Genomic DNA, 12,103 nt, shown 5'->3' on the forward strand with positions numbered 1-12,103 from the left:
TATGAAAACTAATTCTAAAACTGGGGCTTTATATGAAAGTTTCAGGTAAGCAGAATCTCTATCATTAATGCAAGAGGAAAGGAAATATGATGGTTATTTTGAAACACATAAATTAGAAATTTCACTTCTCTAGTATAGCCTGTCTATAATAACAATACTTATACACCTGTTTATGGCTAGTATGTGATAAGCTATCCTAACCCCTGTCCAAAAACAGGAACATTACTGGCATAATGTAGCTAATTAGAGAGAACTTTTTTTTTATAATAATTATCTTAAGCAAATCTATTCATACTTTTTAAGAGAACAGAAACCTAGATTAGACTTTAGTGTAGAAGACAGAAGGAATGATACACAAGAGATATTCATAATCAAAATAGATACTTGTAGGTTATATTCACATGCAATTAATGTACTTTAATATACAGATTGTAGAATGAATTTGAATCAATCAATAAAAAGATTAAAATAATGTTAATTTCCCTTTAGTCACACACATAGATAACTTGTTTACAGTAGCTTACACAATTATAAAAATCATACGATCTAGATGAATGTTAAGAGGTCAGTGAAAATGGATATTTAATTTAACAGGTATTTGAATGTAAATAAAATACTTGCTACTAGATTGAGTAAAAGTTATTAGATTTGATAATTAAATTCATGACTTCCAGAAATTAAGATTGAGAAAATTGAATTACTTGCCATTAGACTAAGTGAAAGTTAATAGCTTTAATAATTAAATTCATGGATTCCAGAAATGAAGATACTAATAAAATCAAAAGAATCTGGTAATATCATTACTGTAAACATTTGTATTGGTTATTTACTGTAAATTTAACAGTGTTTCTATCTTCATTCAGTGATTGCTATTGAACCTATGTCATATAAATGGAGTGACCATCTTAACACAAAATCCCTCAAAATCTGACTCAATTGAACATTTCAAGATATTTGCAGTTTGATGAGAGACTGGCCACTTCAGTTGAATATGTTCGATGCTCCTTTTGAAATCTGAATTTAATTAGATTATAATTTTTCATTCTTGGAAACTAATTTTCTTCTGTGGTAAATCCCAGACTATTCCCTCGTGATCTCCATCTTGATGTCATTAGGAATGTCTCTTTTGATGATTCAAGTCTGAAAAATTAATATTAGAGGTTAATTTTACAGAAATAATAGTCTTATTCAAATATTTTACAATGCACTCTAATATGAAGACTATACTTATAGTAAGAAAAATCTGCTTTATAAACTATAATAAAGAATAATTTAATATATTAATTATACTATAGTAGAGATAATGATAAACTAGACATATTTATGACTTATTGTAGCATTTTTTTTTTACCTTGTAAAGTGGAAAAATATTACCTCTTAAATGATTACAGGATAATGTTTCACTACCATAATCGAATGACTACCCTCTGGCAATTCACTGAGTAAGATGAGATCCACTAATCCTTCAGTTATTATTGTTATTATTATTATTATTATTATTATTATTATTATTATTATTATTATTATTGCTAAGCCACATCCCTAGTTGGAAAAGTAGGATGCTATAAACCTAGGGGCCCCAACAGGAAAAATAGCCTAGTGAGGAAAGGAAATAAGGAAAAAGTAAATATTTTGAAAACAGCAACAAAAATAAACTAAAAATTTCCTTTATAAACAATAAAAACTTTAAAAAAAGAGGAAGTCAAGTCTTTAACATTACTCAACACAAAATTACAATGTGTCTTTTGCTAATGATTACCCAATGTTTTATTTTTCTTTATTTCCTTTACACACTGAGTTATTTTCCCTTGTTGGAGCTCCTGGGCTTATAGCATTCTGCTTCTCCAACTAGTGATGTAGCTTAGCCAGTAATAATAATCTAATAAAATATCTCAAATTTATCTATTGACTAAAACTCTATCCTAATAAATTGACTAAACATAACACACAAATCCTCCAACAAATCCACCAAGTTGAGATTCAGATAATAGCTAATTCAACTGGCATGCTAGTCCGCTGTTAACCTAAATAAAATCAAATGCTACCACATTTTCCCTTATTGATCTCATATTGAATAAACACAGTAAAAAACAATCATAATGTAGTTTACTAATTTGCCAAGTCTTACCTTAAGCCTTATAAAAAACAAAACCTGCTCAAAGGCAAAATATATAATTCTGAAACTAGATTCGTAGTTCATTGGTTGAAATATAAATTGAATAGCCAAACCTAATTCCCTCTCACTGGCTAACCAATCCTTATGTAAATTTAAAAAGAAATTCGACCCAAATTTATTAGTAACCCAATACTACCATCAATAACACGCAATTCACACAGAATAATTATCTAAAATCTGAGCTCAATCCATTATTAAAAAAATTAGTAAAAGCGAAGATAAATATGTTGACTAAATATGTAGCCAAACCCATGACTTAAATCTCTCAAATCAAACCAACGATTTGAATTTTAATTCAAGCTCCTTACTAGAGTAGCAATTCAACCATTTAACTCGAGTTAAGTCAAACCCTTGCCAAGAGTCATGTCAAACCCTTACCTAAAATGACGTCAATCCCTTGCCTAGAGTCATGTCAGACTTTTGCCTAGAGTCAAGTCAAACCCTTGCTTAGAATCAAGTCAAACCTTTGCCTAGTGTCAAGTCAAACCTTTGCCTAGTCAAGTCAAACCTTTGCCTAGAGTCAAATCAAACCTTTGCCTAGAGTCAAATCAAACCCTTGCCTAGAGTCAAGTCAAACCCTTGCCTAGAGTCAAGTCAAACCCTTGCCTAAGTCAAGTCAAACCCTTGCCTAGAGTCAAGTCAAATGCTTGCCTAGAATCAAGTCAAACCCTTGCATAGAATCAAGTCAAACCCTTGCTTAGAATCAAGACAAACCTTTGCCTAGAATCAAATCAAACCTTTGCCTAGAGTCAAGTCAAACCCTTGACTAAAGTCAACTTAAACCTTTGCCTAGAGTCAAATCAAACTTTTGACAAAAGTAAAGTCAAATCTTAGCCTAGAGTCAAGTCAAATCTTTGCCTAGAGTCCATTCAAATCTTTGCCTAGAGTCAAGTCAAATCTTTGCCTAGAGTCAAGTCAAATCTTTGCCTAGAGTCAAGTCAAACCTTTGCCTAGAGTCAAATCAAACCTTTGCCTAGAGTTGAGTCAAATCTTTGCCTGGAGTCAAATAAAACCCTTGACTGGAGTCAAGTCAAATCCTTGACTGGAGTCAAGTCAAATCCTTGACTAGAGTCAAGTCAAATCCTTAACTAGAGTCAAGTCAAAGCCTTGACTTTAGCCTAGAGTCAAATTAAACATTTGCCTAAAGTCAAGTCAAACCTTTGCCTAGATTCAAGCCAAACTTTTGCATAAAGTCAAGTCAAATACTTGCCTAAAAACAAGTCAAATCTGTGTCTAGAATCAAGTCAAACCTTTGCCTTAGAGTCAAGTCAAACCTTTGCTTAGAGTCAAGTCAAACCTTTACCTAGAGTCAAGTCAAACCTTTGCCTAGAGTCAAGTCAAACCTTTGCCTAGAGTCAAGTGCTTAGAGTAAAGTCAAACCTTTGCTTCGAGTCAAGTCAAACCTTTGCCTAGAGTCAAGTCAAATCTTTGCCTAGAGTTAAGTCAAATCCTTACCTAGAGTCAAGTCAAACCTTTGCCTAGAGTCAAGTCAAACCTTTGCCTAGAATCAAGTCAAATCTTTTCCTAGAGTTAAGTCAAATCTCTGCCTAGAGTCAAGTCAAACCTTTGCCTAGAGTCAAGTCAAACCTTTGCCTACAGTCAAGTCAGGCCTTTGCTTAAAGTCAAGTCAAACCTTAGCCTAGAGTCAAGTCAAACACTTGTTTAGAATATAGTCAAATCTTTGTCTAAAGTCAAGTCAAAACCTTGCTTAGAATCAAGTCAAACCTTTGCCTGGAGTCAAGTCAAGCCTTTGCCTAGAGTCAAGTCAAGCCTTTGCCTAGAGTCAAGTCAAACCCTTGACTAAAGTCAAGTCAAACTTTTGACTAAAGTCAAGTCAAACCCTTGCTTAGAGTCGAGTCAAACCCTTGCCTAGAGTCAAGTCAAACCTTTGCCTAGAGTCAAGTCAAACCTTTGCCTAGAGTCGAGTCAAACCTTTGCCTAGAGTCGAGTTAAACATTTGCCAGGAGACAAGTCAAACATTTGCCTAGAGACAAGTCAAAGTTTTGCCTAGAGTCAAGTCAAAACTTTGCCTAGAGACAAGTGAAACCCTTGCTTAGAGTTATGTCAAACCTTTGCCTAGAATCAAATCAAACTCTTGACTAGAGTCACGTCAAAGCCTTGACTAAAGTCAAGCCAAAGTCTTGACCAAAGTCAAGCCAAAACAACCCTTTGCCTAGAATCAAGTCAAACCTTTGCCTAGAGTCAAGTCAAACCTTTGACTAGAGTCAAGTCAAATCCTTACCTAGATTCAAATCATACCTTTGCCTAAAGTCAAGTCAAAACTTTGCCTAGAGTTAAGTCAAATCTCTGACTAGAGTCAAGTCAATTCTCTGACAAGAGTCAAGTCAAACCTTCGCCTAGAGTCAAGTTGAACCTTTGCCTAGAGTCAAGTCTAAACCTTGCCAAGAAACAAGTCAAATTTTGTCTAGAGTCAAGTCAAACACTTGCCTAGAATCAAGTCAAACCTTTGCCTAGAGTCAAGTTGAACCTTTGCCTAGATTCAAGTCAAACCCTTGCTTGGACTCAAGTCAAACCCTTGCCTAAAGTCAAGTCAAACCCTTGCCTAGAGTCAAGTCAAACCTTTGCCTGGAGTCAAGTCAAACCCTTGCATTAGAGTCAAGTCAATCCTTTGCCTAGAATCAAGTCAAACCTTTGCCTAGAGTCAAGTCAAGCCTTTGCCTAGAGTCAAGTCAAGCCTTTGCCTAGAGTCAAGTCAAACCTTTGCCTAGAATCAAGTCAAATCTTTTCCTAGGGTAAAGTCAAACATTTGCCTAGAGTCAAGTCAAACCCTGGCTTAGAGTCAAGTCATACCTTCGCTTAAAGTGTAGTCAAACCCCTGACCAAAATCCCAAATCTGTCAATCAAATGACTAAGAGGAGGACAGGTCAGAAATGTGACCAAAATCTCAATTCAGTCAACTGACTAGAATATCAAAATCAAATTACATAATGAAATCTGAAATTAATCAAATGAATAAAATCTAAAATAACTCCAGTGACTTAAATCTCAAAATAATCTAATCAAATCTCAAATTAATCAACCGACTATAATCTCAAGACACCCTTTTCTAAAACCTTGTCAATCCACTGCTGTAAATCTAGGGTCAATCCACTTTTAAAATCATCGATCAATCCACTACTTTAAATCTCGGGTTAATCTACTGACTACAATCTCAAGTATTCTCCTATTCAAAAATCTCAAAGTCAATAATGATAATTTTTAAATAAATTTGTATTTTTCCTAACTGTACAAATCTTCATCTGTATTAGGAGCATTATTCCACCAAAGATGGATACGGCTGTTAAAACTTTAGCGAGGTGGGGCAGTTATTGCCGGGTGACAGGGAACCACCCCCTACCTGACAGGCCACTGAGCTCACACTTTGATCTTTCACCTTAAACCTCGGACTTCCAGGGGGCTTGAGGTAGGAAGTAAAACTTGAAGGATTTAGGTTTGTTTAGTTTGGAAAAAATACTAATTACTTAAAAATGTGTGAGCCACTAAGCTCATACTGTGATCTTTTACCTAAGCATAGGACTTCCAGGGGCCTTGAGGTGGGAAATATAATTTAAAGGGATTTAGTTTTTATAGTTAGGACAAAATAATTACTTAAAAATTTGTGATTTGTTCATACACGAATACAAATTAAATCTTAGTCTCAATGCATAAAATGTCCTGTCCTAATTCATTTGCTATCTATAATCATCTTAATCCATAAATGGACTAATAAAATTTTCATTAACTTGAAATTCAATTTGACCTCAATCTACTAAGAAGTCAACTTTTTTTTGTCATTAAAATCTAGCAAAGAACGCTCTTTATTACCCTTACCTTTAAAATTCCAGTTACTGCAGCCAGCTTTTTTATAAGGGTTCTGTGTTATTGAAGAGCAGTAAAATAGTAAACTTTCCATTTTTAGTATCCCATGGCTCATTCTGAAAGGAAAAACATTTGTGACAATATTTCAAACATTTTCCCGCACTATTAAAAATGACATTCTTACTAGTGGCATTATCTAAAAGGACCTTTAAAAAGCAATCAGATAATCACTGGTATTAATAGATTGACTACTATAACTTATCTCTTATTTATAGAAAAAAATTTACATGTTAATATGCAAGAACAAATGATTTCCTAATAGGATCCTCATAATTCTAGGTTAAAATGGAGCCATCTGATGTTTATTCAATATTATTTGGGTATCTTATCTGCACAATACATAAAAAAAAATCTTTACTTTATTAGTTAAAAATTATACATCAAACTCACCTGTATAAATACGTTTTCTTCCTCCTTTGTTCATATTTTACTTATTTTCAGTGTTTAACCATCAAAACCTCTTTGTTTCCCTTAGTAATGTTATTCCCAGGTCATCATTTACCTTAAAAAAAGAAGAGTGGCTCATTAGTTATGCAAATCTTATAAAACAAAATGTAGATAAAAGCATTCAAACAATACCCCTCCCCTCAAAAAAAATATTCTAGAATATATTTTTGCATGAAGATTACATGCATCCTGTTAAGTTGAATATATATATATTACATGTACTGTAATACTATTCAAATATTTGATGCTACATAGTCTGTTTATATTAGATAATATAATTTGTTATAAATTATATTAATTTTGCTTCCCTTAAATGTGAACCATACATTAATACAAATGGTTATCCTGTGTCTCCAGCATTTCCAAAAATTATTGTTGGTGCAAACCATTATTTTTCTATATTTCTCAAGTCCTTAAAGGGAACAATTATTGTAAATTCCCCTTGAGAAATGTTGTTTAACAGAAGAGTATACCATAAAAAAGTATCACACAATGTACAAATAACAGACAAGCATAAATCACACCAAAATCTATTAGAAAATTTATAGCTTAAGTGTGCAATGAGAAACCTGTGCTTTGGGTGGGGAAAACAGAGTGAAAGCCTAGCATTATAAACAAACAACACACACCTAACCTAACCTAGGTGGTCGTCCTTATAGATTGGGGTCTTTACTCCTTGTAACTTTCACAAATCTTAATCAGTGATGCTAAATCACTTAGTAAACCTCAAAAAGCCATATGAACATCACATGAACCTTAAGTGCAATTATAAATAGATTGTATACTTCTAAAGCACTTGTTACACATGTGGCAGCTAGTGAGTATATAAAGGGAATCTTGCATTTGCCCCCACCAGCACATTCTACAAACACATCAGCCATTAATTCTATAGGTTCTAAAAAATTGTTTCCATAAAAGTTTTTAGAGACCTGTAGACCTTGTATAAATCTTTGGAAGTTTCAATTTGTTCAAAAGCCCAGTTAGTAAATACGCCTGAGAAAGATTAAAAGGTCTTAAATCCACATGACAATAGCACAGAAAATTATTTTCCATTGACTACTAAAGCACCGAAAAGCTTGAGACAACAGTTAGTTTTCACATTCATGTCCCTTTATGTAATATATTCCCTGACCTATTTAAATTCAGATCAATATATGCCCAAACAGTCATTATTATACCTTTTTATTTAAAGAAAATTCAGTTTTCACGATATTTAACTATTATACAGTTAGTTGTCCCTTAGGTATTGTTTTGACGAGCCAAGCTGTATAGTTCTTTATATTACAAAACTTAGCGATGTACAGTAAATTATTTATAACTGTGTGGATTATGTTTTGAACAGGGCTTTGTGCTGTGCAGTAGGTTAAGTTAGGATATACTGCAATTATTTGAGTTTACCTACAGTACTGTATGTCAAGTTGGGATATATAATATGGCTATAGCATTAGAAGTCTCATGGGGGTGTAGGTAGGGGGGGGGGGGGGGCTTTCAGTCTGGCTAGTTAAGGATCAAGCATCCTAGATAAGGTCAAGGTTAGTACACATTCCTGTAATTTCCGTAAGTGGTTATGATAGGCAGATATGAATAAAATTGAAACATAGGATGTAGCCCCATTTTTACTTTATATAACAGACAGCAATGTGTAGTAATGCTTTGAAAGGTTGTTAAAAAATTATATATTCGGATTTTTCTTGCAGTACATGTTGTAGGTTATATGGAAGGTCATGTCATAATGCACCATTCTACCTTGATTCAATTTGCTTTTTTTAGGTCTCACTAAGTGGAAGAAGAGTTCAAGTCAACTAGATGAGGCCCTGGTGCCTAGGCTAGGGCATTCCTATTGTTCTCTATGCATTCATATACATTGTAGACTTATTTTGCAAAAAAACAAAATCATCATGTTGATGTAGAGCCTAGGACAATTTATAGACTCCTACCTTTCCTGATTAATGCACTGCATTCAATGTTTCCACATGGATCCCCCAGAAACTGGGAGTTGCAATGCATCCTTAAGCCGTATTGGATGATTTAGGCTTACCTAAAAGATTGTCATGCCTATTCTGCTTTTTGTTTTTTATGGATCTCCTACACTCAACATTTTATCTGGTAAATAAAAAAAGCATGGAACAATTACGGGTTAATATAGGATATAATGATTTCCAGCGAAACTGAAATTTCCTATACAAAATTTATGGGTGCTGTCCACTTTGCTATTTTTCTCTTTCTGATTAATGTAGGCTGGGACATAACTGTACATATCAATTATATTGTGAACAACCTTTTGGAGCTTAAGGCTATACACCCACTTGGAATTTTTTCATCACGCAATGCTGATTGTTGCCAGATCTCTCCAGAAAATGTGACCATCTGTAGATGACGAGTGACAACGGGCGACTTTGTCTCTCAAATGGCCATGCGAGCAATAGAATGATGGGCGTCAAGCATATGAAACGAAGATAGGAGCGACATGGCACTAGAAACGTGCGAACGACAACCGACAGACAGGATGAATTGTAGTTATATGGCATAGCAATGAGACACAATGATCGTACACATAGCATGATGTCGGTGACATGGCAGGAACATGTACAAGGCCATCAAATGCCTGTAGAGGGACTGACGATGCAGTGAAATCGACAAAACAAGGAGTGTCGGGTGTAATATAAAAAGTTTCAACCTTTTATTTCTAACTCTGGCTAAAACCGTGGTTATTCTCTATGCATCGTGAGAACGTGCCAGTGATTCCCACAGGACATATCATATACATGTAGACTGGCTAGCACACCATGTGGTAGGTGATGGTGATGTGTGAATATATTTGTGTGAGAATATTTGTTCCACGAGTCGCTTCTTCAATTTTGGTTGCTCGTACATTTGCAAGCCTTCAAGCAACTACGCTCCTCATTCAGCTTTTGTCACTTGATGTGTTTTTCAGAAGCCTGGTTTCCCAAATCGTCTTGTGAAGATTAAGGTTAAACCTTAAGCCTATATCCTAAGATGCCCCATTCTTGCACTTGCATGTTGTCATGCACCCCAGGAGATTTATCATGAACAAAGCTGTCGTATTGCACAATGGCCACTTGATCTATTATTTTTGTGAAATTATCTGGCAACAATCAGTGTTGCTAGAGGAAAAGTCACAAATGGGAGTCTAGCCAAATACCATTGTTATCTTACTTCCATGTTACTTCAAGTTATTTTATACTAAGTCATCTCGGAACGAAATTGAAATGCAGTTGACTGCTACAAGCGGATACCTTATAAATACCATAGAAAATGGTTGTTATCTTATTAAATTAAGCAAATCAATTAGAAGGGCTGACCCTACATTATATTTATATGACGTACGTTTGCGAAGAAAATATTTAATATCGACAAACAGGACACTTGTCGCACAGCGATACGAGGTTACAAGCATAACTGATGCGCACCAACATTATGAACATCGAGTCGAAAATTGACATGAAAATATAAAATAATGAGAAGAAAAATCACATAAATATACATGTTACCGTAATTGTATCTACAAGTATGTTGGTTAATGAACTATCACTAATTATTGAATGGCAGGTCTTTACACAGCCGTGGCTCTCTTCACTCGCAATTAAACATTGTATTATTGCTCCTCTGTTATAGCAAAGGATATATATTGCATTATGAGCATTATCCGAGTGGACAGTTTCCAGACTGAAATTTGGTTGCGCAACCACCTATATACTACTCGGCAGCATAGAATAACTGGTTAATTAGATACGGGATGATTGTGGTACAAGCCGACTACATTATAAAGTGACTTGGGTATGAGGTGATCTGATCCTGTTTAACTTTAGGAGAATCTTGCAATGACGCATTCATCAGCTGTTTTTTTTTTTAAACCAATTAAGAGCTTCCAAATCTTTATGCACAATTTGCCAGATACTCTATATAACAGCCATATTTATTCCACCATCATCTTCAGTTCCAGTATGATTTCCATCACAAGACGACTTCTCCAAAAAGGAAGTACAGTACAATCCATTTTAAAATTTAGAGTAAATTAATCTATTACAGTAATTGATAAATATTGAAAATGCTCTAAGTTGCTCATTTTAAGTAAAAATATCACAAAATAATGACCCACGGGATAGGCGTGCGCAGCTTAACCATGTAACGCTTGCCAGAACAGAAGAGGTTATATTTGAGAGAAAAATCATTTGAGGAATGTGTTATGTATTATAGCGCTTATGATAACTTGATAGTGACCCATTGGGATGGAGTGCACAGCGCATTGATATACCGCTTGCCAGAACAGAGGAACAATGAAATCATGTTTATTTGCGAGCGAAGCGAGCTATGGCCTATATGATATGAATTATATGTTATTATGACACTTTAATTTCCAGCCACTTGTGTGTATCATGCATTTATGAACATTATTATTGCTGCAATTAACTTGTTTTCTACGGTTCCGCCACCCAAAACCCCTGTTAGCCCCAATATTAATGATAAAACACATGATTGCGAGTAGGAAGACTATATAGTTTGTGGATTTGGCTAGAAATTTAAAATACATATGCACCAAGATAGGTGAACACAAACACCCAAGCTAATAAACTTCTCAGATTTGAAAAATATACCTCATAAAAAATATTAGACCACCTATAGTATAATTGGGTACTGGTAAGAAACATGATTTTTATCCAAAATTTCTAATAATTGAGCGTAATATGATAAAAGGGATAGATTTCAATATTATTGAACATTATGCTATTTTGATTTCAATCATGATCTATAACTTATAAAAAGAAAATGTAGACTTGACATGTTCCATCGATTTTATATATATATATATATATATATATATATATATATATATATATATATATATATATATATATATATATATATATATATATATATATATATATATATATCGCACTTAACAATTAACTGTGATTTTGTGAAAAAAAAACTCCAGCATCCTTGCTGTCACAGCTTTTGTTATACAATTCGAAAATAAAAAAAAACATTGAAGAATCCTCTAAAATGTTTCAAAATGTCTTGGGCTATGACTGCCGAGCCAAACGGAATAGGCCTACCAACATTGCAAAAGACATACTATCTCTACTTTTTATATTTGTTTAAAAGTAACTTTGATAAAAGCTTTAAAATACGTGACCTGGACTCCATATTAACGGTAACAACCTTTGGACAAATATGGAACGTTTAATTACCGTGAATGTCGTAAACAAGGAGAGGTATTACTGCTTTAGTCTCCTTCCAAGAAGAGCCGGTAGGGGAATGACACACCCGAGCGCGTAACAATACATTTGGCTGGAATATTGGAATGTGGATAATTTGGTTTTCTTATTAAATACTTATTTAACTGTGCCTTTCTGTTTAATATTATGATATAATGATAGAAACAAAATACAATACACTCTCAATTCCATTGGTTTTACGATAAGAACTTAAGAGGGTACAAATATCACGAACTACTTTTCTCAAATTTTCCTTCAGACATTTTCGGATTTTTATGGAATTGTATGGAAGAAAACAAATACATGGACACGCCCATAATGAATAGACACATTCGTATGCTTTCATACAGACCCAAGTACA

At 34.1% G+C, this 12,103-nt stretch overlaps 1 long non-coding RNA gene across 1 annotated transcript; it reads right to left on the reverse strand.

The window, feature by feature from the left end:
* Nucleotides 1-870: 870 nt before the first annotated feature.
* On the reverse strand, nucleotides 871-11,809 carry LOC137616196 (uncharacterized). Its single transcript, XR_011039329.1, has 4 exons — nucleotides 11,716-11,809; nucleotides 6,446-6,557; nucleotides 6,008-6,111; nucleotides 871-1,140 (listed from the first exon to the last, which is right to left on the reverse strand). It is a non-coding gene; the product is annotated as an uncharacterized lncRNA (long non-coding RNA).
* Nucleotides 11,810-12,103: the final 294 nt, after the last annotated feature.

This window comes from Palaemon carinicauda, chromosome 22 (genome assembly GCF_036898095.1).
Source record: "Palaemon carinicauda isolate YSFRI2023 chromosome 22, ASM3689809v2, whole genome shotgun sequence".
Lineage (NCBI taxonomy): Eukaryota > Metazoa > Arthropoda > Malacostraca > Decapoda > Palaemonidae > Palaemon > Palaemon carinicauda.